General features: G+C 45.7%; 1 protein-coding gene across 2 annotated transcripts in view; it reads left to right on the forward strand.

The window, feature by feature from the left end:
• The first annotated feature begins 3565 nt into the window (after window positions 1-3565).
• Window positions 3566-13790, forward strand: part of HTR1E (5-hydroxytryptamine receptor 1E) — a 33243-nt gene continuing 23018 nt past the window's right edge. Inside the window, exon 1 of one of the 2 annotated variants that reach the window (XM_027901429.1) lies at window positions 3566-3610. The gene's annotated coding sequence lies outside the window, so the exon portion shown is untranslated. Of the gene's footprint in view, window positions 3611-3884; window positions 3953-13790 lie in introns of those variants that run through there. The other variant, XM_027901431.1, reaches the window with a different exon arrangement.

A 13790-nucleotide genomic window follows, 5' to 3' on the forward strand; every position in this document is an offset into this window, starting at 1 on the left:
ATAAATATGCCCAGGATTTCACAGATCAGGTCTGAAGGAGTATTGCTGGGATGCAGTAAGAGATGATCCAGTTATAGCGATACCTCCCCCCTGTGCAAGCTGAGTACTTGTCCCCAGCACTACTTAGTGGGAATTGAAGAATCCTCTTATCACCATTCAGAGTTGGAAAGATAAGACACAAAACTCTCTTGAGCACCAGCCCGGTGCCACAATTACTGACTAATCGTGTCTCTGCAGCCTGTCACAAGAACATTTTTTGGCAGTCATTTCAGCTCCTTTCACAGTCACATGAAATTAATTTAATTATTTTTTAAAAATCTAAAGAATAATGGGATTTAATTGACTTAATGTGAAGCTTTCTGGGCTGTCACTCCACCCAGCTTCCGATCAACTTGTAATCGTTCAGCTGTGAGTGACTGATGTTTGTGCCTTTCATTAATAGCCCATTGTCTCAGTTAAAATCCTTCCTTCCATGCTTAGTTCTGTGTCATATTGCTTTTATTTTTCAAATCTGTATTTTCATTGTCAGGCACCCCGGACAAAGGGCTCTCCATGTGTATGGGATTGACACAGCTGCCTTCTGCTCCTAGAAGCTGGTTTCACCTGTAGTTGCAGTGTGTTAGGGGAGGATGAGTGAGATGCAGAGTCACTGCCTGGGCCACATGCCAAATGGCATTGTTTTATACAATCATGCACGTGTCTAAATAAATACTAATCAGTTTTTATTTGTCTGACCAGCATGATGATGGCCCCATTGAAGGCTATGGCCCTGTTATGGCTGGTGTCATATGAACACATATTAGGCTTACCATCCTCCTCTAACCTCCAAACAAAAGTAAGAGATGTCAGAAACTCTATAGAGATTCTGAGACAAAAATTCTCTTCAGCACTGATGACCATAAAAAATGCTTGGGAATCTCATTCCTTTGTTGTTCAAAATTTGAGGAAAATATTAGCACATCATTAATGAGATCCAGAGGTTTTTGCTCTTCTTGGTCTGTGCCATCTTCCACACCCATTTTAAAACACTGAACCCTCCAGCAGTCTTGAACACACTTCACCAGAAAGCACCAGGACAGAATCACAGAATCACAGAATATGCCAAATTAGAAGGGACCCACAAGGATCATCGAGTCCAACCCTTAGCCCTGCACAGTACCATCCACAAGAGTCACACCATGTGCCTGAGAGTACCATCCAAATGCTTTTGGAACTCAGACAGGCATGGTGCTGCGAACGTATCACTGGGGAGCCTGTTCCAGTACCCAACAACGCTCTGGGAGAAGAACCTTTTTCTAATATTCAACCCAAACCTCCCCTGACACAACTTCAGGCCATTACTTCAGGGCCTGTCATAGATCACCAGAAGAGATCTGGTGAAGAGCCTGCCCTTCTTCCCCTCACGAGGAAGTTGTAGACTGCAATGAGGTCTCCCCTCAGTCTCCTCTTCTCCAGGCTGAACAGACCAAGTGACCTCAGCCGCTCCTCATATGGTTTCCCCTCAAAGCCCTTCACCATCTTTGCTGCCCTCCTTTGGACACTCTCCAATAGCTTAATATCTTTCTTACATTGGGGTACCCAAAAGTGCACACAATATTCAAGGTGAGGCCACCCCAGTGCAGAGCAGAGCGGGACAATCCCCTCCCTCAACCGGCTGGCAATGCTTTGCCTGATGCCCCCCAGGACACGGTTGACCCTCCTGGCTGCCAAGGCACTGCTGACTCATATTCAACTTGCCACTGACCAGGACCAACAGGTCCCTTTCCATGGCACTGCTTTCCAGCATCTCATTCCCCAGTCTGTGTGAACATCCAGGGTTACACCATTCCAGGGACAGAATCCAGCACTTTCCCTTTTTGAACTTCATATGGTTGGTGATTGCCCAGCCCTCTAATTTGTCAAGGTCTCTCTGCAGGGCCTCCCTGCCTTCCAGGGAGTCAACAACTCCTCCAAGTTTTGTGTCATCTGCAAACTTGCTTAGTATCCCTTCCAATTCTGTGTCCAAGTCATTTATGAGGATGTTGAACAGTACAGGGCCCAAGATGGAGCCCTGTGGAACCCCACTAGAGACAGGTCACCACTCTGATGTCACCCCATTCACTATTACCCTCTGTGCTCGACCTGTGAGCCAATTGCTCACCCACCACATGATGTGTTTATCCATTTTGTCCATCAGGATTCTGTGAGAGGATCCTTTGGTAAAGTAGGAGAGACAGGAACAGAGACTTTAGTGGAGGGATTTTTAAACCAACAACATTAAACAACAAGTATCTACAGCTGTGCAAAATAATATGATTTTTGGTTAGTGACAACTTCTTTAGACAAAGCAGAGGTTCTTTTACTTCTGTTCTTCACTTCTTGTTTTCCCTGTATCCCATGCATCCTTAGATCCCATCCCTCCTTAGAAAAGCAGAAACGTTTTAAGACTGTCCTGTGGCATTTTTATCCAAATTGTTTGATGTGTGAGGAAGCTTCCATCCTACGTGTTTGGGCAGAAAATGTAGCATCAAAGTTGCATTTGATAAGGCAAACACTGCTGGTAGAAATTATGTCATTCTCAGAGGGAACAGCTACTTGATTTTGAGTCACTGATGGCCTCTAAACGCTCTCTGTGGTACTTCCATATGGTATCTATGTACAGATACCATGCAGAACTGAGCGACTTCACTTCGGTGTGCTAAGGCAGCGTGGATGCAATATTATAATCACAAAACACGCTTGCAAACCCACATGGCTCACACCACAGCCCCGCCTGGTCCAGGAGCGCATCTCCGGCACTGGCCAGCACGGGGTGATGACTGATGGGCTTGCGAGGAGCGGGCAAGCACCAAGCAGGCTCCAGGTGCCCAGAGAGCCCCCGCAGCAGGTACCAGCCCTCGGAAGCGCTCTGCCCGCCGACACACCTACTCTCCGCGCCGCTGCCCAAACCGGGGCGGGCTGGGCTCCAGCCAGCAGCGGGGTGACCCAGCCGAGCTCCAGGCAGGGTGGCAGCCGCCCGCCGACCCATCCCTCGACAGGACAACGACAGCACCCCCCACAGGGGCCCAGCCCCGCGCACCGCTGGCACGGACAGCGGCGAGAGTCGTGCGTGAGCAGCGGCAGCAGCCCCGCCAGGGAGCGGGGAGAGGCGGCTCGGGGCCGGGGCCAGGCGGGGCCGGGCCGGGCCGGGGCGGGTGCCCCCGGTGCTCCCCCGGCGGTGCCGGAGCCGGCGGCGGGTCGGCGGGCGGCGGTGCCCCCTGGCGGGCGCGGCGGGCCGGGGGCGGTGCCGGTGCCTGTGCCGTGTCCCCGCCGGCGCGGAGCGGAGCCCAGGGCAGCGGAGCCGCCGCATCCTCATCCTCGCCTTGGCCCGGCCCCGCCGGCTCCCCCCGCCCAGGGGGGCGGGAAGGCAGCGGGCGCTGCCCGCAGTCGCGGCGCGCCCCGAAGTGGCTCCGCACGGCGTTTTCCCCCCACCCCGCCGCCACCGATAAATCCCAGTGCCGGGGGGCAGCGCAGCACTTGGCGGCCGCCGCGCTGCGGGGAGGCGGCGGAGATCGGAACGCCCCACACACCCCCTCCCCAGGGTGGCGACCCCCGCCCAGGGGCAGCAGGAGCCGCTACCGCCGGAGCCCAGGTGAGTGCCTGAGGCTGGGCTGCTGCGGGAGGAGGGACCAGATAGTGCGAGGGTCGCAGGGAGCTGCAGGAATGTGCAGGGTGCTCGTCTGGCATCCCCCGCTGCTGCCCCGAGGGGACGGGCTGCAAGGGGAAACCCCGCTAGCACAGCGGCGGGCGGGCAGCAGGCTGCCGCCCTGTAGCTACTCCTGAGTTTTCCTTCGTGAGCTTGAGGAGGCTCCCGAAAGTGTCCTTGAGGGCTGCGCTGCTCCAGTGTCCGTGGGAAGCTCGGAGCGGGGGTGAGTAGCGAGGGTATCCCGCCCAGCGCGGCTTCCCCTCGGCTCCCAGCGCTGCCCTCGCCCCGGTAAGCAGCGTGCTCTCCAGGGTTGTCCAGATATACCCAGTCGCTATTCGTGTTGCTATGAGGTCTGGCCCTTTCTCTCAATAGGTAGAAAGGGCAGTGCTCTGCCCTCTGTTTTCCCACGTCTGGGTGGGGTCTGAGTGGTGGAATGATGCACAGGATGTGAAAATAGTTATTGTCAGTACTGTACAAGGTAGACTGTACTTCTCGCTTCAGGACTGGACCTCCGGGGGCATGAAATACAGCTGTTGTACTGTCGAGCTACCTGTTAGTCTTTGTGACCCAAAATGAGCATCAGGTGGAATAGAGACCTTCCTTTGGTCATAGTTTGGGGTCTCATTCAATAGACACGTGTAGAGAGACAGAGGGCAGAGAACAGGGCTAGTTCGTTTTATTGTTTGTAACCAACCTTACACGTGAATTGGGGGCCATGCTGACTCTAAATAATGGGCTATTAAAAGCATAAAGAATTTAATGTGTGTTTATTTCCTTGTGGCTGGGATTCTTACTGAAAAAAATCTGAAACGTTCAGCTTCAAAAGAAAGGAATTGGCATGTGATCTGGGTGTAATGGGGCTCTAAGTTTAAAAACAAAACTAAACAAACAAACAAAACAGAAAAAAAAACCCCACACCAATCTGTAACTCCGATGATACCGAAACAGCACTATTTTGCCATAGAGAAATCTGTAAATATGGTATCCACATAGCAAAGTGCTTGTTAAATCCAAGTGAGGGCTTAGGTGACATGAGCTTCGGTGGAATTACTCAGCAGCTGAAGGCAAGGCTGAAGGCAAACGTGCTTCTGTGCTTCCCAAAACCAGGGCTTAAGTACTGCTCATTGAAGCATTCAGTCACATGAATCCCAGTCGTTCAAAAGTTCAAGACAAACCAAATTAGGGAAAATGTGGACTGAACAGCATCACCAGTCTCTCTGCACAAGCACTAGGTAATCACTGGTGCTGTGGATTTTTCCTGTGCTTTTTTTAGGAGGTCTGTAAGTATGGAGTGAGCAGTTCTTGACTGTCTTAAAATGCAGATTACAACCTCATAAGAGCCAGTAGCCCTGGCTGGGTAGTAGCCTACCTGGTAGTAGCTTCAGCCTACCTTTGCATTTCAGTCATCTCTCAAACTCTGGGACTGGGGAGGATAGCTTTCATATGCTCTACCCAATTTTAAAAGTGCAAGCACATAGAGAATCTCTTATTTTGTAAGACTATGATCTGCAATTCATTTACAAGCACCAAAACCAGATTATTGTCAGGCAGAAGATACATAGATAGTTGTCAGGAACCAGAGCACTTTCCAACATGAAGAAAGAGAACATTATATAATTAAGATATCCAAGGAGTAGCATTTATTTCTAAATACCACTTCTGCAAGGTACTCTTTGATTCCTATGAAATTAGAGAAAATTGTACTTAACTGTCACCTGTTTTTTCTCTGCTAATGAAGTCCTGTACATGCTGAAATCATCTGTATCCTTGGATATCTTCCCATTCTTTTCAGGATGCAGATAAGTATGCCTGCCTTACGAGCTCCAATAAAGTTATGATGCACTTTTGCTTGAATTGTTATTTAACAGTTTGAGGAGTGTACTGGCAGTGTTGGTTTCACGGTTCTGAGTGTTAGCCTGTTGCTTTTGATGATGTGCCTTGAGCTTTGTTGTTGTTTTTTTGGTTCTTTTCTTTTACTGTAAAACCCACCAGCTTCACCAAGTGGCCACCTAAAGACAGTGGATGTTGGCTTTAAAAGTCATGTAAACCTGATCCTGGTATTTCTGCTGAAATCCAGGTGCCCTTTGCTTGCAATCGCACTCGTGAGTAGAAGGGGAGCCTGGCAGCAGCCCCTCTTCTGACTGAAGGGTTTGGATTTATCATAACCTTCCTGTAAGAATGATATGTTTAAGACATGAGGATCTCTTCCAGGACACAAAGGGAGTAGTCATGTATAGTAAAAAGGAAGAAAAAAATCTCAAAGAAAAGTCTTTAATTAGTTCAAAGCTATTTGGAGGGTCATTTCTCAGACACTGGGAGGACACCATGAGAAAGAAAAAGGTCATCAGGCCAAACTCATCTCCATCTAATTACATTAAGTCTGTCAAACTAATCCCTGGCACAACTTGACTGAAAAAATACCAGTCTGGTTCTACTTAATAAAGTGACTAGTGTATTAAAAACACCAGCACCTATTTCTCCACAAGATCAGGTATGTAAATACAGCTGCTTATGAGCAGCCCTCATAAATTCAACAGGGTTTGATCTATGTAAAATTAACTACCTGCCCAAGGTTTTACTTCTGCAAACAGATGGTGGATTAGCCCTTCTGAACCTTTGTAAACAGATAATTTGGTGCTCTTGACAGTCCTGGCAGCAACAAATGTGGGGTCTGTGGAGGTCTCTGCAGGAAGTTCCGCAGGTGCAGGTAAGGTCAGAATTTGAATGTAACTGAGGTGGAGATGTGGTCCGCGGAAGTGAGTTGAGGAATGGTGAGGTGGGAAGCATCTTGCTGACCTGGGAATAATCTGCTGCACAAATGTAGTATGGGAAGCAGCTTGCCTGGTAGAAGTTCTGCAGAAATAAAAAGCAGTACTGAGAGAAAGCCAGACATCTTGCAGGGCTGCACAAGGAGTATTGCACCCTACAAAGCATCTGGTGGGATTTGGTCCTGTGAGTCAGCACTGATGAGGTCTTGGTTGGAGGACTCTGCCAACTGAGGACACAGCCGTTCAGTGTGTCAGCTACCTTGTGAGCGTGCAAGGAAGGGCTTAGAAAGATGGTCTGAGGGAGATTCATCAGGCTCTTTAACCTGAAGAGTGGACTGAAGCAGGACATGCTCGTAGCCTGCAGATCTATAAAAGAGGAAGGGTGTTATTATCTTCTCTCTGTGAAGCCAGCATGGGCTCAAGCCCTAGAGCAACCATTGTGCTGAACTGCTGAGAAACTTCCCATGGGGGAAGTTTCTAAAGGCTCAGTCACATTCATAGCAGCAGCTGTACTCCCATCCAGGCAAGAAGATACCTTGAAAGAGTCACAGGGTGTCCTTAGATGTCCTGGGCTTGGGTAGGACTTCGCAAGGGTGCTTTTATAACAGGGAGCTCCTACTACAAAGGAATATCTTTATTTGTTCCCACAGACAGTAGAGTTATCTCGGACATAACTGTTTGGGCTTGTAAATTATATAGAATTCCAGGAAGCACCCTGATCAGCCCCAACATCTAACTCCTCTGCTCACATGGAATTACCCTTTTGCTTACTGTATTTTCACATCCAGAAACAAGAAGGCAAAATGCCGAAACGAAGGCCACCCTTTCAAAGACAAGGCTTAGTCTTACACGTGGCAGTTGCCAAGGCTGTGGCTGCTGACCTAGGCTTCCTGGATGCCAGTTTCCTGTTTGTTTCCTTTGCTGGCTGGATCCTTTTGCCCAGCTGGCAGCTTCTGGGGCTGTAGAGTCTGCCCGCTCTCCCTGGACCCACAGGGAAGGCACCTCCTCATCCCACTGTTGTGGCCAGGGGACATTTCCACTCCAGCCTCTGCTTTGGATACCACTCCACACTACCAGTTTCCTTCTTCATTACCCATAAGGGCTGGCTGCTTCCCTCACCAAAGAGCCTGTGGAACATGGGGTGCAGCCTTTCCCTGCTCAGCCTCACTCTTGCGGAAAGACACAAAAGGACATCTCCATTTGGAGCAGGCAAATCAAGTATTTGTCTGTTGCAGAAGCTCATAGCAAAATTGCTTCTGAGGGTCACCCATGTCCTCTCAGGGGGTCTGTCTGGGATGAAGGTTTTGGTAGCACCCAAATCATTATTCAATCTCTGCAGTAGTCTCAAAAAGGCATAGTGGTACAGTATCAGCAGCTCACCAAATACGATTTAAAAGCTAGGGCATCACATTGCTAGCCCTCAGCATTGCCACTTGTTTGCAACCACTGGAAACCTTCCTCTTTCACACTTCTGGCCAAACACCACAGTTTCAGATTGGCAGGGAACAGGCTACATCGAGACCTCCAGTACCACCCTTGTAGAATTATCCTTCTTTTCCTGAAAGACTTTCCAAGTTTGGATATCCTGGGAGAATATCATGCTGATAGCTTCTAATTATGCTTCTGGTTGATTTACCAATTTATGCCTATTTAAGATCTAGAAGTCATGGAAGGCCAAGATGGATCCCTTTCATGAACCTGCATCTCAGATGTAGCGGCATCTCTTTGGCAGAGCCTTCAGAGAAGGGGTGTGACACATATCCAGCTCTCCAGGTTGGACAGGCCCAGTCCCAGTGTGGGCTACTTGAGCCCTTGGCTGTCTTCTGTCCCTCCAGACACCTTCTTCATGCTTCTAGGTGTTTTTGCAGCTACCTGAGCTGTGACAGCGTGTCACCATAGCAAAATGCTCTCTTTGAGTTTTTGGGTTGGACCCTGAGCTGCTTCTGTCTCTGAGTGTCTTTCCTGTAGGAGATGAATTTGAAGCCAAGCATATAAGCTGAAAAGTACCATTCAGAAAGAGATTCACGGTCCTGTTTCATCTGGGATGCATATGTGGAATTATTCCGTGTCTGAAAGCACTGACTCAGAGCTCACATGTGAATTGCCAGGATAATTCCACTATTCTGTGTTTCACAGAATTGAATGTTCTCTGCCTTGCTTCAGGTGTTTGGTTGATGAAAATCTTTCAATTTTTCTCCTAGAGAGAGTTTTGTAGACTGTTGTGCTGTAACTATGTCTTTCTGACTTGCAAACACACAATGACTGCCAATCAATATCTTAATTTTAAAATGGAAAGCTTCCCATCAACACCACATTCTTGCAGTAAGGTTTTTGAGTAGTAGCGTTTCTCGTTTGTGTGAAATTCTGCATGAAGGAAAATACTTGGAGCTTAACAAAACTATATCTATGCTGTGTCTTGACTTCACATGCCAAAAAATCCAGAGGTGCAAAACTGAAGTTGGCTGCCCAGCAAGATCCTGTCATGCGAGTGGGTGAATGTACTACACAGGCATAAATCACAGGTTTATACAGCCAATAACTTAATTTTGATCCATTTACAATGACACTTCAATAAAGGACTGAAAAAACAAAGTAATTCTTAAACTGCTGAAATAGGTTCAGTTCAATAGTTATCACCCAATTTGCAAACTGAGGTCTAAAGTGGGTTACACAAGCGGGCACATTTCTTTACATTTTCTTTACAAGATATTTTCGAGCTGATTCTGCCAAACTTCTCAGGGTCAGAACAGCATGTGCCTGCTCTGACCAAAGTGCAGTGGCCCAGCTGGGTACATCCATGCACCCAGCTCTCTGCTTGACACTGCTTGCTGTGGTACCTGTCACTGCTCTCGTGGTTTTCTGGTTAATTTGTGTTTCCCTGAGTTGTGACAGTCAAGTATCCACCTTTCTCTTTTTGATGAGCTGTTACGTTTCACAAACTAGCATAAAGTAGCCAAGTGGTCTCACAGAGCTGTAAATATTTGATAAAAACTTTGCATGGTGTGAGTGTGAACTTCACGGTGTAAGTGACAGCTAAAAACCAAATTATGCTAGACCTTATCTTCTGGTTTTGTTTACTGGACTGAAACAAAGATCTGAAATTCCTGACTTGTTGGACAAATTGTGCATTAGGAGCTGGTATGAATAGAGCACACACCTGGGTTAAAATTGCACTTTCCTGCTGTATGTGTATGAGCCTTTCTCTGGGCTGCCTTTCACACAGCAGCTGCTTGCTGAGCCTTAGGAAAGCTCTCAGAGATATTAAAACACACAGTGTTCTCTGAAAAACAGCGATTGTCTTGTCCATATTTGAATTCTTCCTATGGGTCCTCAAAACAGCTAATCCATCAGACACACAGGGAAGAGCGAGGGGAGGTCTCATTAGCTATTTGAGTCTTTTGCTATTAGGAAATCTGTGGTCTCCTCCTTCGGATATTTTCCAGTTGTGTCAGGTAATGCAAAAGAAGAAGTCCCCCTCTTTTGTGTCCATGTAGGCATAGTTACAGCCCAACAGTCTACAAAACTCTCCCTAGGAGAAAATTGAAAGATTTTCATCAATCAAAAAGAAGAAAGTAAGAAATAGTAGTAAACTACTAGAAGTAGTAGTTATCCAAAACCATTAGTTTGTGCTTGAAGGCCAGTGTAAGAAGACCTTCTGTGATGGGACTGTGCTGCCTGGCTGAGCCTTGGTGGGGTTCAAAATGCTGTGTCTGATTTTTAGGGGCAGGGACTACAGTTCTCATTGCTCCTACTTGTGGAGAAGTTCAGAAAAAGAAACTAGGGAAATTTCTACATAGAATTTTTCTTATCATGATTAAAGAAGTGCTACTAGGTCTGTATTTAACATGTTAATTGTGACAATCTCTGTCCTGTTGAGTTTGAGGCAGCCGCAGATTTTCTCTTCTCTCCAGTAGATGCAGAAGTGTCTGCGAGAGGGAAAAATCTTCCATTAACAGCAATGATGCCAAATTTGTTCTGAAACCTTCTCATTTTAAATGACAATTGACATTTTTTAATGACTTAGGATAGTCCAATTGTCTGTTTGAAAAGGCTACAGTATTTAGTGTAAAAATACCAGTTTTCCATCACTGTTGGTTTTAGGCTCTGAGTTATGATTTAACCTATATACTAAGCTGCTAAAAGTAAATGCATGTCATACAAAAGTAAAGCTTGCTTATTTTCCCAAGTATTTGGTAGTAAAAGAACTATTTTCAAACACAGGAGAAAAAAACATATCATAAAGAGAACTAGAGCCACAAGAGGTTTAGGCACAGCTTGTTTTGAGGCAAGTTTGATATGTAGGTGGGTGTTAAATATACTGGGATTCGCTGGTGGAGGTACTTGAAATTTTTTTGCTTGCTGTCAAAAAGCACCTCATGGATGTTTGGAAACTTATAATCGTGCTGTTTCTGTTAACTGTTCCTGTTAATAAGTGCTAGCAGAGAACCCTGCACAGTGCTGCTGAAGGGCAGCCAGAAGAACAAGTGAGAACATCGTCAGCAAGCCCTAGGGACAGCCAAGATGAGGGTGGAAGCTGAGATTGAGGTTCATATTAAGGTACCATTTTGCATTACCAGGAAAGCTTAAATCTAGAGTATGGGCAGGTCCAGACACCATGTCCAGGGGAGAAGTGAGAACTTGGCCCAGTCACAACAGTATATTAGAAGAAAAAAATCCTGTCAGTTTTCTGGAGTCTCTGCTGTCTATACAAATTCACTGCATGTGCTTTGGGGTTTTGTCCGCATCCTTTAGGCACTGTAAATACCCTCTGGAGCCAGTAGAGGCTTGGGAACTGCTGAGAATGTAAATGAGTTATTAATATATTATCAGATAGGGGAGAAAATATTACTTGAGTGTCTTCCACACTGTATTGAAATATTTAGCTTTTCTTAAGCCCATTTTCTTTACTCTTTTGTTGCTGAGAGAGTTCTCTAAGGTAAACTGCTATTATCCTGGCTCCTTTATAGTTAGGGCATTCAGCAGATGTGAATGGAGCTGAGTGCTGGCTCCCTCCCAGTCAAAACCTTCCCAATGTGAAGTTCTTGCATACGCTATATATGAGATCCAGGCTACATCACACTTAAAATGATCCTGTAGCTTTCCCTCATGGACAGGATGGGCTGGCATTCATCACCATCTTCTGGCCACACTCAACCCCACTCTGTGAGACTTGAGACCGTGGAACAAGTACCTCAATGCTCCCTGTGTCTGTATTCACCCTGGCTATCCCTTGCAATCACTTCTGCCTGGGCATCAGAGGAGCACTGGAAAAACCCAGGGATTGAAAGGGTGGTTCCAGAGCAGCCAGAGACAAATGATGGAGAAAAACCTGAGAGTTTGCACCCTTAACCAAAGCAGTTTCCCAAAAGTGAATAGCATTGAGTTGCATCCACCTCCCATGCTTTATAAGTGTTCCAGGTATGACCAGCTCCCTTGTCACCGACCACCTCGGTACAGGCATGGGAAGCTCATGGGCTCTTCCCGTTGTGCAGCTGTGTCCTGGGACCTCTGGGACCTCCAGGAGCACCACAGCCAGGAGCAATAGGCGGTAGGGCTGTTACCGTACAGGCTGTGGACCTAGAACTTAGAATGTAAAAGGAGGTTAAAAATGCAGATGCTAGCATTTATCTCATCTTGTGGTTTAATTATTATACTGCACCTTGAATTGATCTTCTCTTTTTCACGTATAGCATGGTCTAGTCAACCACTGAATAAGAAATTCACCTAATGGTAAGAGCCACAGTAACATAGTCCTTATTTACTGATAGATTTACAGCCAAGAAGCTTGCAGACAGCACACTCTGAGCTGTGTGATGATTTTAATGTGAGGGCAGCATTTTCATGGATAAAATTTCCATTATTTCATAACCAAGCTATTGTTTTCTAACCAGGCACAAATGGGCATTATTCAGAAGGGGAGAAAAAAAATATATTTCTTTCAGAAATTATATTTTGGGTGCATATAATATCTCTCTTCTCTGTTTATTTAATTTATGATACTGTTGATACCATGGTCTATTTTCAGGAAAATATGTTTTCACTCTGAAACTGGCTTATAAAATAATATTTTTTAAATGTTGTCTTCAACAGGCAAAGCATGGTAGTAACTTTATTTTTAGTATTTTAAGTATAACGCTTTTACATTGTTGATTCAACAGCATAAATCTTAAGGGAACTTTTAATGTAACAACCTTTAAACAATTTCACTATCTAGTTCAGCAGTACCAACACTGATCTAATTTTGGGCCACTTTAGACAGAATACTTTAAGCTGTTCCATGAGGCATGAAATCTTGCATGAGTGGTTCAAACTGTGTGTAATACAAGGCTGAGCAATACTGCGTGATCATGAAAATTATTCTGAAAATCAATCAGTCTGAATTTTCACTTGTGCTAGAAGGTTTTCTGGCAGATACAGTTGGGGGGGAGGGCGGGGAAAAAGTATGTTATGAGGTTGAAAGGAGCTTGAAGTGTACAATGCATGTGAAAATAGACCTTGGCCAGTGATTGCCAGACAGGTGATGATAAGAAAATCATTAGCAAGATATGCCCGCTGATAAGTGTCACATCCTGGCTGTGCCTAACACAATGGAGCTAAATAGACAAAAATTCCTTGATGGCTCCATGATTCCTACACTGAAGTGTGAGCATACAGAGATCTAGCTAGTCAGTGCTTCTTACAGAATCAATGTCGCCTTTAGAAATGTCTCTGGAAAACTCAGTATCAGTAGTCTCCAAGATGGTGACTCTTTACCTAATTCCTTTGGTCCCTCAAAATTTGTTTTCAATTTCTATGGCATGTCTGTCAGATATACTACAAGATAGTGTCCCAAACTGCTGATTTTGTCAGCTTCACAGTCATAAATTTCCCTTGAAGCCATCTCCAGGACATTTCTGGATGTTGATGCATCGCCTACTTCCAGTTACCCTCCAAGTGTTAACCTTTTTCTGCTAGCATTTATCCTGAGTTACATTATCTTTTGCACTGAATTCATATGTGGATGTGGATATAGTCAGTTCTATACCTTCACCTGTAAACTCTTTTTCTAAATCAATGTCATCCAGGCAAAAATAAATGCTTTCTATGACCTGAAAAAACCCTTGCATTTTTCTGACATTTCATGTTCCAAACATAACCTAGCTAAGGAGAAAACCATTTCTTATGGTGTTGATGAGGATCAAATGTGAGCTCTGTTCTCCTAGGGGCACCTGCCAACTCTGTTAATGTCCTCATAAGTAAGATATATTTAGCATCAACTGTTTTTTTTTTTTTTTAAATGGCTGCTGCTTCGTTAAGTAGAAAGTATTGTTATATATACTGCTTCTGAGACTACACAAAGGAAAGGGTCTGGGTTTGGT

Source organism: Empidonax traillii, unplaced genomic scaffold (assembly GCF_003031625.1).
Source record: "Empidonax traillii isolate 1590-97213 ecotype Southwest subspecies unplaced genomic scaffold, ASM303162v1 scaffold784:size441917, whole genome shotgun sequence".
In the NCBI taxonomy this organism is placed as follows: Eukaryota; Metazoa; Chordata; class Aves; order Passeriformes; family Tyrannidae; genus Empidonax; species Empidonax traillii.